General features: G+C 43.6%; 1 long non-coding RNA gene across 1 annotated transcript in view; it reads right to left on the bottom strand.

Annotated features, from left to right (window-relative positions):
- The window catches only part of LOC141583186 (uncharacterized), a 157,382-nt gene extending 144,407 nt beyond the window's left edge, over window positions 1-12,975 (bottom strand). Inside the window, exon 1 of the long non-coding RNA XR_012515896.1 lies at window positions 12,867-12,975. This is a non-coding gene — a long non-coding RNA (uncharacterized LOC141583186). The remainder of the gene's footprint in view (window positions 1-12,866) is intronic.
- Window positions 12,976-14,528: the final 1,553 nt, after the last annotated feature.

Below are 14,528 nucleotides of genomic sequence, written 5' to 3'. Positions count from 1 at the left end.
CATTTTTCTAGATGAATTTCTTCCCTTGCTGAGTACTCTAAAGCTCTCTTCTCTGCATTCAGGGCCATGGAAAGGAAGCATTTTACTCATCAATGAACAAGACTAAGTTGACACAACCCTCGTGCTGCCCTGGCACCTCAGAGGGAAGTTGGTCAGGGGTGGGTTCACGCACCCTCTGGTGGCGCCAGAGCTCAGGACAGACATTCTTACTCAGTTTCTCAGCAGATGTTCACCCCTGCCTGGCTGTCCTGAAATACCTATAAAATTCAATATTCAGTTTATTCAATGTAATAATTTTGGAAACTCAAGCCAAAATGAAGCCCACTGTAGCCATATCCTTCCCAAAAATAGTGATGGAAGACTTTGGAAGCCATGTAGAAAGAAATGAATATATACACAAAATAAAAAACAAAAACAAAAACCTACTCAAAATAGTCCAGAGGTGGTAATATAAAATGCAAAACTATAAAAAATCTAAAAGAAAATCTAGATGACATTGGGTTTGGTGTTGAGTTTTAACACACAACATCAAATGCCAATTCATGAAAATATTGATAACAGACTTTATAAAGCTAAATATTCTACTGTGGAAAATTGTATTCAGAGAATAAAAAGACAAGACAGATGTGAGAAGATATTTACACAATACATAGGTGATTTTAAAACTGGTTAAATATCTGAACAGATACTCAACCACAGCAAATATACCAATAGTAGGCTGGGCATGGTGGATGCCCATCTCTACTAAAAATACAAAAATTACCCAGGCATGGTGGTGCATGCCTGTAATCCTAGCTGCTCGGGAGGCTGAGGCAAGACAATTGCTTAAACCTGGGAGGCGGAGGTTGTGGTGGGCCAAGATCACACCATTCCTCTGCCCTACTGTATATGTAAAAATGCAGATTCACTGAACCAGACTAAATTGTATTCCCTGGAAGGTTGATCAAGGATTCAAAAGAATGCAACCTTTTGTTTTATCTACTTCTGACCTAAAAGCACCCCCACTTCCTACTTCCAGTTGTTCCTCCTCACTGAATCAAATGACTGTACATCTTATGCATATTGATTGGTGTCTCCTGTCTCTAAAATGTATAAGAGCAAGCTCTACCCTGACCACCTTAGGCCCATGTTGTCAGGACCTTCTGAGGCTGTCATGGGCTTGTCCTTAACCTTGGTGAAATAAGCTTTCTACTTGACTGGGACCTGACTCAGATATTTTGGGATCACAATCCACAGTCACCATGGTGTGACAGTTGACTACAGCATTCAGTACAGAGATGTGCTATACAGGTTTGTAGCATGGGAGCAATAGGCTAAACTATATAACTTATGTGTGGAGTGGGCTATACCATCTAGGATTTAAAAAGACACTCTATGGTGTTCAGACAAGGATGAAATCACCAAGGACAAATTTCTCAGAGAGAATTCACATCAATAGAAGATGCTTGAGTGTATTTTAAATGGTTAAAGCCTAGAAGAAAAAAAAAAAGAAACTCAATTCCTGTTTTGGTTTAATAACAAAGCTTAATAGAGTTAACATATTTCATCTAATCTAAGATGCTAATAATTAACAAACATTATTTTATGCACCATCACAAATAGGTTGCCAAGTAAACTTTCTGAATAACAACAAAAATGTGAATTTACTGCTATTCATGCCAGTAAAGTAAAATGAAAATGAATTACGGTTTTGACATGTTAAAGCAAAACAGGAGGAAGCCGTTAGCCTGAGGTCTTGCAAAGCAAATGGAAACCGAATTGGAGGCATTAAAACTGACTTTAAAACAGGAGCAAACCAACCAGTCAATGACAATAAACCCAGCTGCTAGTTGGCTTTATGACTGTTGATGCTGAGGGAACCATCCCCACAACAGGCAGTCGCCTAGGTGGAGCCAAGGAGAAACCTCACTTAGCTGCCACCACTAACAGCTCAAAGTCCCAAGCCCTGTTTTCCATTCTGGTGCTTCAGGTGTGATTCACGAATCATTCCTTTGCTTAAATAAACAAAATTTATTTTGCCTAAAATTCTCTAACCCCTAAATCCTAACAACTAACCGGTAACCCTAAACTCTAACCCTATCCCGTAGCCCTAATCCTCACCCAAAGCCCTAAGCATACATTGGTTTCTGCGTTTGCACTGATATGTCACTGTTGATGATTCAAACTGCTGTATGGCGGCCGCAGGAGCAGCGCGGACTTTAGAGTAAGGCCGCGGACGGAGGCCTTGCATCAGCATCACAGCTGTTTTCTACACGAGCACTGCAGGTGTTGTATTCACATTCCGGATGTCACAGCTGCCTTAGGAACGTGCCACTGTGTTCCGAGGCTGCGGTGTGCACCTCGCACTGCCGCCACGTGGCCTTGGCTCGGGAGAACCTCGGCGCGCAGGACTCCGAGGGGCTTTTGGTGTCCAGGTTTCCACACCGAGATCTTCCTACTAGTCTCTGACCCTAAGCAGTCAGGCTGCAAACAGGAAGGATTTTACTCACTGTGGACGCGGCCCAGAGGTGTCCCAAAGTGAGGCTGTGCCCGCTAGGTCTGTGCTGTGGAGAACGCAGCTCCGCCCTCATGGGCCCCCGCAGGTCTGCACTGAGGACGACGGAACTCCGCAGGCCGCCATGACGCAAGGCACGCCGGGACTGTGACGCCGTCCGAAAAGGCGGCCCGGGCGCCCCCTGCTGGCGGCCGCCGGGCAGTGCGGGGCCCTCTTGCTCCCGGTGATGTGCCCGCGCCCTCTTCCGGCGACGAGGGCCACGGCAGGGCCCTCCCACAGTGAGACCCGAGCCCCAGGGTCTGTGCTGAGGAGGTCGGAGCTCCACCTCCAAGTGCCCCCAGGTCAACACTGAAGAGAACACAACTCTGCAGACCACGTGGGCGGCGATGATGCACCTCGGGGGGCGGAGCCTCAGGACTCTGAAAAGGCGGGCTTGGGCGCCCTCTCCTGGCAGCAGACCAATGCAGGGCCCTCTTGCTCACACTGCCGTGGCAACATGCTCCCTGCTGGCAACTAGGGCAATGCAGGATCCTCAGGCTCACTGAGCTAGGGGGCTGTGCATATGTACACAATGTGCGCCTATATGTACATGCATACATACTGTACATCTGTACATAATGTAAACATGTAAATGTGAACATACAGTACCTCTCTACCTAATGTGCACATTATGTACACGTGAACATGTGTACATTACATATATGTGTACATATTGTACATCCTTACATAATGTGCACATTATGTAAATGTGTATATTTTGTACAGCTGTACATAATGTACATAATGTGCACAAATATGTACACATGTACATATAGTACATATGTACATTATGTACATGGTTACACATTGTAATACCAAAATAAAAAGTACATAATGTGTACAATCTGTATATTTACCATGATATTACATATTGTATATATATAATTGTAATTACATATATCATTGTGATATTACAATAATGTATATATCATACACATGTGCACATAAATGTACATATTGTATGGATTATGTACATTTATTGTACATATGTATTGTGTACACATATGTACATCACAGTAAAGGTACATATGGTACATATTATATACATTTGTTGTAATATCCCAATAAATGTACACATTATGAGTATATTCTGGGATATTATTTTTAGTATATTAGATAAAAATTATTCCTAATATCAGGGTGGGTATACACCCATGTGTGTATATCTTGTGATATTATCCATCATATCCTAAGTAAGTATTACTCTCACTGTGAAAGCAAGTGTACACTCTGTGACTGTTCCATTATCACAGGCGGTGTACAACGCTTCTGTGATGTGGTTACTAATATCCTGGGGAGAGTACCCTGAATATCGCAGGAAGTGTACACCACCACTGTAATATTGTTTCTAACACATCCAAAAACGGAGAGGATGTTACTCCAAGTATCTCAGGAAGTGCACAAACCCCCAGTGATATTGTTCCTAATAACTAAGGGATTACAGATAATAATACTCACAATCTGACTGGGGCTGTACACCGTCCTGTGATGTTGTTCCTAATATCCAGGGAAGGAGAGGATGATGTTACTGCCCATAGGGAATTACTCTCAGTATGGCAAGAGGTGTACATCAAGCTCTCATATGGTCACTAATGTACACACACACACACACACACAAAATTATATTGAATTAAACATTGCAAAGGGTGAAAACCCCCTGTGCTTTCAATCCTAATGTCAAGGAAGGTAAGGATGACATTTTTGTCAATATCAAAGACATGTAACTAGAACTAGTGTTATTGTGCTTAATATAAAAAAAACAGAATAACATTATGATCGCCCTATGATATGGTTCTAAGTATCATATTACACAACATTTTCAAAACAGATGGTCCCTAGGAGCCAGGGTGGGCCGGGGGGCTGCTACAGGCCCTCTACTGGGGTCTGTCGGCACAGCCCCATAGCCGAGGGGGTCCTAGCAGCCAGGGTGAGCTGGGGGGCTGCTGTAGGCACTCTGGATGGGGTTGTGTGCACAGCCCCCTAGCCAGGAGGTCCCTAATAGCCAGGATGGGCCGGGGGCTGCTATGGGCCCTCTGGCGAGGGGTCTGGGCACAGCCTCCTAGCCAGGGGTCCCTAGTAGCCCGGGTGGGCCAGGGGCTGTGTGTGGGCACAGCCTCCTAGCCAAGGAGTCCCTAGCAGCCAGGGTGCCCTGGGGGACTGCTACAGTTTTAGCTGTGTATTTTGAAAAAGTTGTCTCTAAGTGCTATAGCTGATGAAATTAGAATGAGTGATCTGTGTCTACTTGAGTTGAGCTTTCTTTTAGTAATAAAGGATTAAGTTCTATTTGAATTCTTTAGAATTGACTCTCATTCTTGTCAATCAACTGTGAATTTTCTGTGTTAATTTCTAGCAGAGGTAATATAGTTAATCCAAAACCATAGGTGTATTAAAGTCCAGATTGACAAGTATACTCAACAAACCAGGCACTGAGCTGGAAGAGGGATCTTTTCCCAGTGGGCCTTAAGGCCCACATAAATCCCTGTGCAGAAATCGAGAAACAGAGACAGAAAGGGACTCGCCTAAGGCTTGTCACTTGAAAGTGAGTGGCTGACTGACTGGCAGAGGGCTGGAAATCAAATCCAAATCTCCTGACCTCTAATTTCAAAGGGTGCACTGCCTACCCAAGGCCCAGTTTCACAGGTAAATAGCTTAACAAGGGCTTTACTCGATTGAAGTCAACATTAAAAGACATCGGAACAGTCTTTGGCCCCTTGTCTCTAACGAGAATTTGCCCAGGTAATATTTTAACACTGGGTCTAACCTGAGAGATCTGGACTTTCAGCCTGAAACTCTTGAAAAGGATTGATTAACTTAGGAGTTCCTGCTACAAAGTAAGAGTCAAGAACCATTTTCAGCAAAGGTGAGCTGACCTCAGTGGTCAATAGCAAATGAGCTGGTTTCAATCACCACCCTCTGACTAATCATCAAGATAAAATTTCTTAAAACATACATGTATTGTGTTTTTCAGAAGGCTGGGGGTTATCCAAGATTCTGAGTAACATGCTACCACAGGAAGGAGATGCTGTTCACGCCTGAAGACAGACAGACAGACACACAGACACACAGACACACACACACACACAGAGACAAACAGTCTAAACACACAACTGGTAGTGTCCAGCCAGATACTTAGCAGTATGAGGAGGGCTTTGAAGTCATTCATGCTCCAAAGGAAGAGACACCTTTCCCTAATTCACACGTCCATTCTCCCTCCTTATCCCCCAATGCTGCCTTCTCCTCAAGCCCACGCATTACTAAGTAGAACAAAATTAGGCAGGGCTATCAGGATAAAGCATTGTCAATGATGCTCTCATTTAAAATAACAGCACAGTCAAATGGAAAGCATGCTTGCATATAAAACGTGATTCTTTCAGACATGGCTCATGATGACTGGGACCACGCCTCCAGGGAGAAGCTCTGCTCTGCAGCCATCCAAGCTGTGTGCCTGGCCACCTCCCAAAGTGCTTCACACTCTCATTTCACCCTTAGAGGCAGACAAGAGGACTGCAAAGGACTCATGTTTCTCCTGTGCTCTCTAAAAAAGACTCCCATTTCTCCTGGGGACCAAAAAGAACAAAAGTTGCTTTTTCTTTGTAGAGCACACAACTTTTCCAAAATACACAGCTAAAACTGTCCTTGATTTAAGTGCTATAGCCCTAGCCCTAGCGCTAAACCTAACCCTAATGCCAAACCTGAACCCTAACCCTAACCCTTTTCTCAAATTGACTTTTCTGGAAACAACTTGTTTGGCCTTGTCTGTAGTCGACTTTTCTGGAATCGACCTGCCTGGCCTTTTCTCAAATCGACATTTCTGAAATCGACTTTTCTGGAATCAACTTATTTGGCCTTGTTTGAAATCGATTTTTCTGAAATCAATTTGGCCTTGCCTAAAACATGTTTTCCTGGATTCAACTTGCCTTTCCTTTTTTGGAATCGACCTGCCTTGTCTGCAATCCATTTTTCTGGAATCAACTTTCCTTGCCTGAAATCTATTTTTCTGGAATCGACTTGCCAGGCGTTGCCTGAAATCTCTTTTCCTGGATTCAACTTGTCTTGCCTTTTTTTTTTTTGAATCGACTTTTCTAGAATCGACTTGCCTTGTCTGAAATCAATTTTTCTGAAATGGACTTGCCAGGCCTGTTCTCAAATTGACTTTTCTGGTCTGAAATCGACTTTTCTGAAATCGACTTGCCTGGCATTGCCCAAATCTATTTTTCTGGAATCGACTTGTTTGGCCTTGCCTGAAATCAATTCCTCTGGAATTGATGTGCCTTGCCTGAAATCGACTTTTCTGAAATCGATGTGCCTGGCCTTGCCTGAAATCCATTTTCCTAAATCACTTAAAGCGGGGACCATTTTAGCTATTTTAGCTGTGTATTCTTAAAAACAGCCGGGCGCGGTGGCTCAAGCCTGTAATCCCAGCACTTTGGGAGGCCGAGGCCGGTGGATCATGAGGTCGAGAGATCGAGACCATCCTGGTCAACATGGTGAAACCCCGTCTCTACTAATAATACAAAAAATTAGCTGGGCATGGTGGCACCTGCCTGTAATCCCAGCTACTCAGGAGGCTGAGGCAGGAGAATTGCCTGAACCCAGGGGGCGGAGGTTGCAGTGAGCCGAGATTGCGCCATTGCACTCCAGCCTGGGTAACAAGAGCGAAACTCCGTCTCAAAAAAAAAAAAAACTTGTCTAGCACTTAAAGCACGGACAGTTTAAGCTGTGTATTTTCAAAAATTTGTCTCTAAGTGCCATAGCTCATGAAGTCAAAATGAGTGATTTGTGTCCCCTTGAGTTGAGCATTCTTTTAGTAACAAAGGATTAAGTTATATTCAATTTTTTTTTTTTTTTTGAGACAGAGTTTCGCTCTTGTTACCCAGGCTGGAGTGCAATGGCGCGATCTCGGCTCACCGCAACCTCCGCCTCCTGGGTTCAGGCAATTCTTCTGCCTCAGCCTCCTGAGTAGCTGGGATTACAGGCAGGTGCCACCATGCCCAGCTAATTTTTTGTATTTTTAGTAGAGACGGGCTTTCACCATGTTGACCAGGATGGTCTCGATCTCTCGACCCCGTGATCCACTCGCCTCAGAAGCTGAGGCAGACAGATCACATGAGGTTAGGAGTTCTAGACCAGCTTGGCCAATATGACAAAACCCCATCTCTACTAAAAATACAAAAATTACCCGGGCCTGCTAGCATGCACATGGAATCCTAGCTACTTGGGAGGCTGAGGCAGGAGAACTGCTTGAATCCAAAAGGTGGAGGCTGCAGTAAGCTGATATCAAGCCACTGCACACCAGCCTGGCTGAAACGGCAAGATTCCATCTGGAAAAGAAAAAAAGAAAGAAAACCAAAATGTCTGGGAGTGGCAGGGTGTAGTGGCTCACTCCTGTAATCCCAGCAATTTGGGAGGCTGCGGCGAGCAGAGCACCTGACGTTAGCAGTTCAAGACCAGCCTGACCAACATGAAGAACACCTGTCTCTATGGAAAATACAAAAATTAGCTGGGCATAGTGGCATGTGCCTGTAATCCCAGCTCCTTAGCTGGATGAGGTAGGAAGATCACTTCAACCTGGGAGGTGAAGTTTGCAGTGAGCTGAGGTGGTGCTACTGCACTCCAGCCTGGGTGACAGAGAAAGACTCTGTCTCAAAAAAAAAAAAAAAAAAAAAAAAAAAAAAAAAAAAAAAAAAAAAAAATTCAAATAATTTCACACTAGAATAGTTATACTAAAAAACAAACAAAAAAGAGTTGACAAAGATGTGCAGAAACTTGAACCCATAAACACTGCTTCTGACAGTATTAAACGGTCCAGCCTATGTGTAAAATCATTTGGTGTTTCTTCAAACACGTGCAAATAGATTTGCCATATGACTCAATGATTCCATTCCTCGGCGTATACTGTAAAGAACTGAAGACAGGTGTTCAAACAAAAACTTGTATGCTCTTTAAGTGTGTCAAGGTGATAAATATGCAGGAAAGTCTGGGGAACAGTGCCAGGAAAAGAAAACTGGATCAGAACAATGAAAAAACACATCATACTTCCAGGTGGTGCAGAAGGTAAAAGTGAAATGAGTTTGTAGACTGAATTATCATGTAGGAACCATGCTAATTTCCTGATCTAGGGGTTATGTGGTGGTTACCTGGGAGAGTGTACTTTGGGCAAAATATACTGAAGTATTTTCTGGGACATTGTAAATCTGGTACAGCAACAACTGCTGCAAATCTAAGAGAAGAAAGAGGTTATACTTTGTACTGCTATTGGAAGATTCTTAGAAGTATGACATTATTGGAAACAAACTACTTTTTAGAACAACCATATCAATACCATGCCAGGAAAGCAAAGACCTCATCAAAATCCATTATAGAGGCTATAGTTCAACCAAAGCTGTGAAATCCTTATAAAAGTCTCCATGTCAACAGAGTTCACTTAGTAGATACTACTGTATTTACCAGTATTAGAAGCTACTGTGTGGATATGTTAGTGTTATGGCATGATATGGATCTTAGTGTTAGGACATGGTGTGAATATTATACTGGTGTTAGGGCACGGTGTGATTACTATATTACAGACCACTGTGAGAATACTTGTGAGAATACTTATTAGCAGCCGCTGTGTCTTGGACACTGACAAGATCAGAGTGTAGTCAAAACAGTGGATGTGAGGGTTTCCTTTGTCTAGCTGAATTCCTTCCTCTGCTGAGTACTCTCTAAAGACTCTCTCCTCTGCACTCAGGGCTTTGGACAGAAGTTTGTTACTCACCAATGAACACCACCAAGTTGACATGACCTTCATGCTGCCCTGAGGAAGATAAAGCTCCTTGCCGCTTCTGGCACCTCAGAGGGAAGTTGGTCAGGGGTGGGTTCATGCACCCTCTGGTGATGCCAGAGCTCAGCACAGACACTCTTGCTGAGTTTCTAGGTGGACGTGCAACCCCGCCTGGCTGTCCTGAAATACCTATAAAATTCAATATTGAGTTTACTCAATGTAATAATTTTAGAAATTCAAACCAAAATGAAGCCCACTGTAGCCATTCCTTCCCGAAGATGGTGATGGAAGACTTTGGAAGCCATGTAGAATAAAATGAATAAATACAGAAATTAAGAAAAACAAAAACCTACTCAAAATAGTCCAGAGACGGTAATTTTAAATGCAAAATTATAAAAAATCTAAAAGAAAATCTATATGACATTGAGTTTGGTGTTGACTTGTAACACAAAACATCAAATGCCAATTCATGAAAATATTGATAACACAGACTTTATAAAACTAAGTATTCTACTGTGCAAAACTGTATGCAGAGAACAAAAAGACAAGAGAGATGTGAGAAGATAATTACAAAATACATACGTGATTTTAAAACTGGGTAAATATCTGAACAGATACCTAACCAAAGCAAATATACTGATAGTAGGCTGGGCATGGTGGCTCATGTCTGTCATCCCACAACTTTCGAAGGCTTAGACGGGTAAATAATCTAGGTCAGGAGTTCCAGACCAGCCTGGCCAACATGGCGAAACCCCATCTCTACTAAAAATACAAAAATTAGCCAAGCGTGCTGGTGGGCACCTGTAATCCCAGCTACTTGGGAGGCTGAAGCAGGAGAACCACTTAAACATGGGAGGTAGAGGGTGCAATGAGCCAGCATCCTGCCATTGCACTCCAACCTAGGTTACAGAGCAAGAAAGACTCCATCTCAAAAAAAAAAAAATTGTTAATAATGTATCTGACACATGTTGATATGTTAATACGAGGGGAAACTAGTTTGGGTCTACACAGGAAATCTGCATTTTCCTCCCAATTTCAGTGTGAATCTAAAACCAATTTAAAATAAAACCTTTATTTAAAAATTATAAATTTTTAAAAATATCTGCTTACTTATTTGTACTAATAAGTAGTAATTGACACTAACTACTACTTTTCAAAACAAGGGCATTTATTATGCTGCAAAGTAATTTATGCAAACATATATAATTTCAATGAAATGCCTATTTTACAAGATTTATGTTAAAATAACACATCCATGTAAACATATTTATCATATCTTTTTTCTTGTGGTGTGGTTCACTCTCTAGGAAATCTGGTCACCTTAGAACCAAGGAAAGACTTCAGATTTTGGAGACTATTTCAATTTACAGCGGGACATTTTCAAAAATATAACTTCTTTAAAAAAAATTAAAATAGCAATTGATTGTGACTGAATCACTTATTATAATGAATGCTTGTCTTTGTTTTGTTTCCCAGCATTCCTTTTAGCTACAATACAACAAAAGCAAATATTTGCCATTGGAAAAAATATTCAAAGGAAGACTGTAAAGGGAATTTGTGACCACAATTATTCAATGTTTCATGACGATGCTTTCTAATACTGAAAAGTTTAAAGGGATAGTCAAAGTTATTCCCCCCAAGATGCTTTGAAGTAATCGATGAAACTAGAGAAACAAAAGTGGCAGGACAATCAATGCGACTTTAGATGTCACTGTGTCTTGTGAGAAAAAGTAATTTACCTTCAGAGGATCGCCAAGAATTACTGGAAGCCCAGACTCTGGAATGTATCTAAATTTAGTTGTCAATATCACTAGCAATGAATGTGATAAAAAGGGATCTCTGTTTTATTTGTGTAATACAATACCAACGCAGTATTTAACGCTCCAAGGAAAACAAGTTATACCTGAAATATAGTTGACAATATCAGAATCAAAATAAGCTTCCTGACCAGGCATGGTGGCTCATGCCTGTAATCCCAAGACTTTGAGAGGCCAAAGCAGGCGGATCACCAGAGGTCAGGAGCTCAAGACCCACCTGACAAACACGGAGAAACCCCATCTCTACTAAAAATGCAAAAATTACCCAGGCTTGGTGGTGCATGCCTGTAATCCCAGCTACTGGGGAGGATGCGACAAGACAATGGCTTAAACCAGGGCAGAGGCGGGTACGCTAGGCCAAGATCACACCATTCCTCTGCCCTACTGTCTATGTAAAAATGCAACTTCACTGAACCAGACTAAATTGTATTCAGTGGAAGGCTGATCAAAAAATTGAGAAGAATGCAACTTTTGTTTTATCTACTTCTGACCTAAAACCACCCCCTACCCCGCCTTCCTACTTCTAGTTGTTCCACCTCACTGAACCAATGACTTTACATCTTACACATATTGATTGGTGTCTCCTGTCTCTCTAAAATATATAAAAGCAAGCTCTACCCTGACCACCTTGGGCCCATGTTGTCAGGACCTCCTGAGGCTGTGTCACGAGCATGTCCTTAACCTTGGCGAAATAAGCTTTCTACTTGACTGAGACCTGACTCAGATATTTTGGGATCACAATCCACAATCACCATGGTGTGACATTTGACTACAGCATTCAGTACAGAGATGAGCTATACAGGTATGGTATGTAGCCTGAAATCAAGAAGCTATACCATATCACTTACGTGTGAAGGGGGCTACACCATCCAGGTTTTATAAGGACACTCGATGGTGTTTGCACAAAGATGAAATCACTAAGGACACATTTCTCAGACAGTATCCACATTGTTAGGAGATGCTTGAGTGTATTTTAATTGGTTAAAGCCTAGGAGGAAAAAAAAGCAACTGAACTCCTGTTATGGTTTAATAGCAAAGCTTAATAAACATTTCATCTAATCTAAGATGCTAATAATTAACAGACATTATTTTACGCAAATCACAAATAGGCTGCCAATTAAACTGACTTTCTGAATGACAACAAAAATGTGAACTTACTTTTCTAATGCCAGGAAAATAAAATGAAAATGAATTATGATTTTGATATGTTACAGCAAAAAACGAGGAAGCCGTTAGCCTGAGGTCTTGCCTAGGCAAACAGAAACCGAACTTCGAGGCGTGCAAACTGACTTAAAAACATGAATAAACCAATTAGTTAATGACAAAAAGCCCAGCTGCCAGCTGGCTGTATGACTATTGACACTGAGGGAACCATCCCCACAACCGGCGGTCACCCAGCTGGAGCCCATGAGAAACCTCACTCAGCTGCCACCGCTAAGAGCTTGAAGCCCCAAGCCCTGTTTTCCGTTCTGGTGCTTCAGGCATGATTCATGCATCATTCCTTCCTTCAAGTTTGCCTAAAATTTTTCTAACCCCTGTATCCTAACCCCTAACTGGTAACCCCGAACGCTAACCCTATCCGCTAGCCCTAATCCTCACCCTAAACCCTAACCATACGTTAATTTCTACATTTGCACTGATATGTCCGTGTTCAGTATTGAAACTGCGGTACTGGCAGGGCCACATGACTAGTGCGGATTTTATAGTAACATGTTTGGACTGAGGCCTTGCATTAGCATTAGGTGTTTCCTACCTGAGCACTGGGCTTATTGTATCCGTATTTCAGAGGCCATATCTGCCTCAGGAACGCTCCATTTGTCTTCTGAGGCTGCTGGGTGCACCTCACACCGCAGCCGCCTGGCCTTGGGCAGGAGAACCCAGGTGCGCAAGGTTCAGAGGGGCTTTTCGTGTCCAGTTTCCCACACAGAGCTCTTCGTACTAGTCTCTGACCCTCAGCAGTCAGGAATGCAAACAGGAAGGATTTTACTCACCGTGGACACGGCCCAGAGTTGTCCCAAACCGAGGCTGTGCCCGCTACGTCTGTGCCGTGGAGAACGCAGCTCCGCAGATTGCCCTGAAGCGATGCGATGCACGCTCGGGCGCCCCCTGCTGGTGGTCAGGCGGTGGGGGCCCTCTTGCTTATGGTCCTGTGTCTGCACCCCTCCTGATGGCAGCTGGGGCCACTGCAAGCCCCTCTTGGAGTAAGAACCCCACCCTAAGGTCTGTGCTGAGGAGGACGCAGTTCCACCCTCACAATGCCCCCCAGTTCTGTAAGGAGGAGAACGCAACTCTGCAGACCGTTGTGACTCAATGCACGCTGGTGATGTGACAGGATGTACATCGGTGGAGGAGCCTCAAGAATCTGAAAGGTGGGTGTGGGGGCCCCTACTGGGGGCCTGCACTGCAGGGCCCTCTTGCTCATGATGCTGTGCCCACGCCCCCTTCTGGCTAGATCCACTGCAGGGCCCTCTGACAGTGTGGTGACTGGCATCACCTGCTGGCAGCTGGAGCACTGCAGGGCCCTCTTGCTCAGTGTAGTGGCAATATGCCCGCTGCTGGCAAACAGGGCAGTGCTACATCCTCTTGCTCACAGTGTGGTGCCTGTGCTGCTGGGCACTCTTACTCTCGGTGGAGTGGGGTCACGCCCCCTGCTGGCCGCTGGGGCACTGCAAGACCCTCTTGCCCATAGCGTCCTGGCAACACTCCCGTGATGGCAACTAGAGCACTGCAGGGTTCTCTTGCTCATGGTGTGGTATTCGCTGGGATTATAAGTGTGTGCCACCATGCCTGGCTAATTTTGTATTTTTAGTACAGATAGGATTTCTCCACGTTGGCCAGGCTGGTCTCGAACTCCCAACCTCAGGTAATCTGCCAGCCTCAGCCTCCCAAAGTGTGGGGATTATAGGCATGAGCCACCTAGCTCGGCCTAATTTTTTGATTTGTCGTAGAGACAGGGTTTTGCCATGTTACCTATGCTGCGGGGTTTCCTTCTGATGAGATGAAAATATTCTGGAATTAGGTAGAGGAGATGGCTGTACAGCATTGTGAATGTACTAAAAATGAACTGTACACATTAAAATGGAAGAAATGGTGACTTATACAAATTTTATTTTTATTTATTTATTTATTCTGGTCCGACATTACCCTAGGCTTGTCAGTCAATATTTTGATTTTTTTAAAAAGGACAATGATGAGTTGAAATGTTTAAGGGCCTATCAGTAGAAATGGTAAGAAGACAGCGCATGGCTGGGTGCGGTGGCTCACGCCTGTAATCCTAGCACTTTGGGAGGCCAAGGTGGGTGGATCACCTGCAGTCAGGAATTCAAGACCAGCCTGGCCACCATGGTGAAACCCTATCTTTAAAAAGAAAAAAAGACAGTGCAGAAGAGGGCAGGGCTGAGACTCAAGGGAGTCA

Source organism: Saimiri boliviensis, assembly GCF_048565385.1.
Source record: "Saimiri boliviensis isolate mSaiBol1 chromosome 19 unlocalized genomic scaffold, mSaiBol1.pri SUPER_19_unloc_1, whole genome shotgun sequence".
NCBI lineage: Eukaryota > Metazoa > Chordata > Mammalia > Primates > Cebidae > Saimiri > Saimiri boliviensis.
The sequence above is the reverse complement of the archived record's forward strand: the minus strand, read 5'-3'. Positions and strand labels throughout refer to the sequence as shown.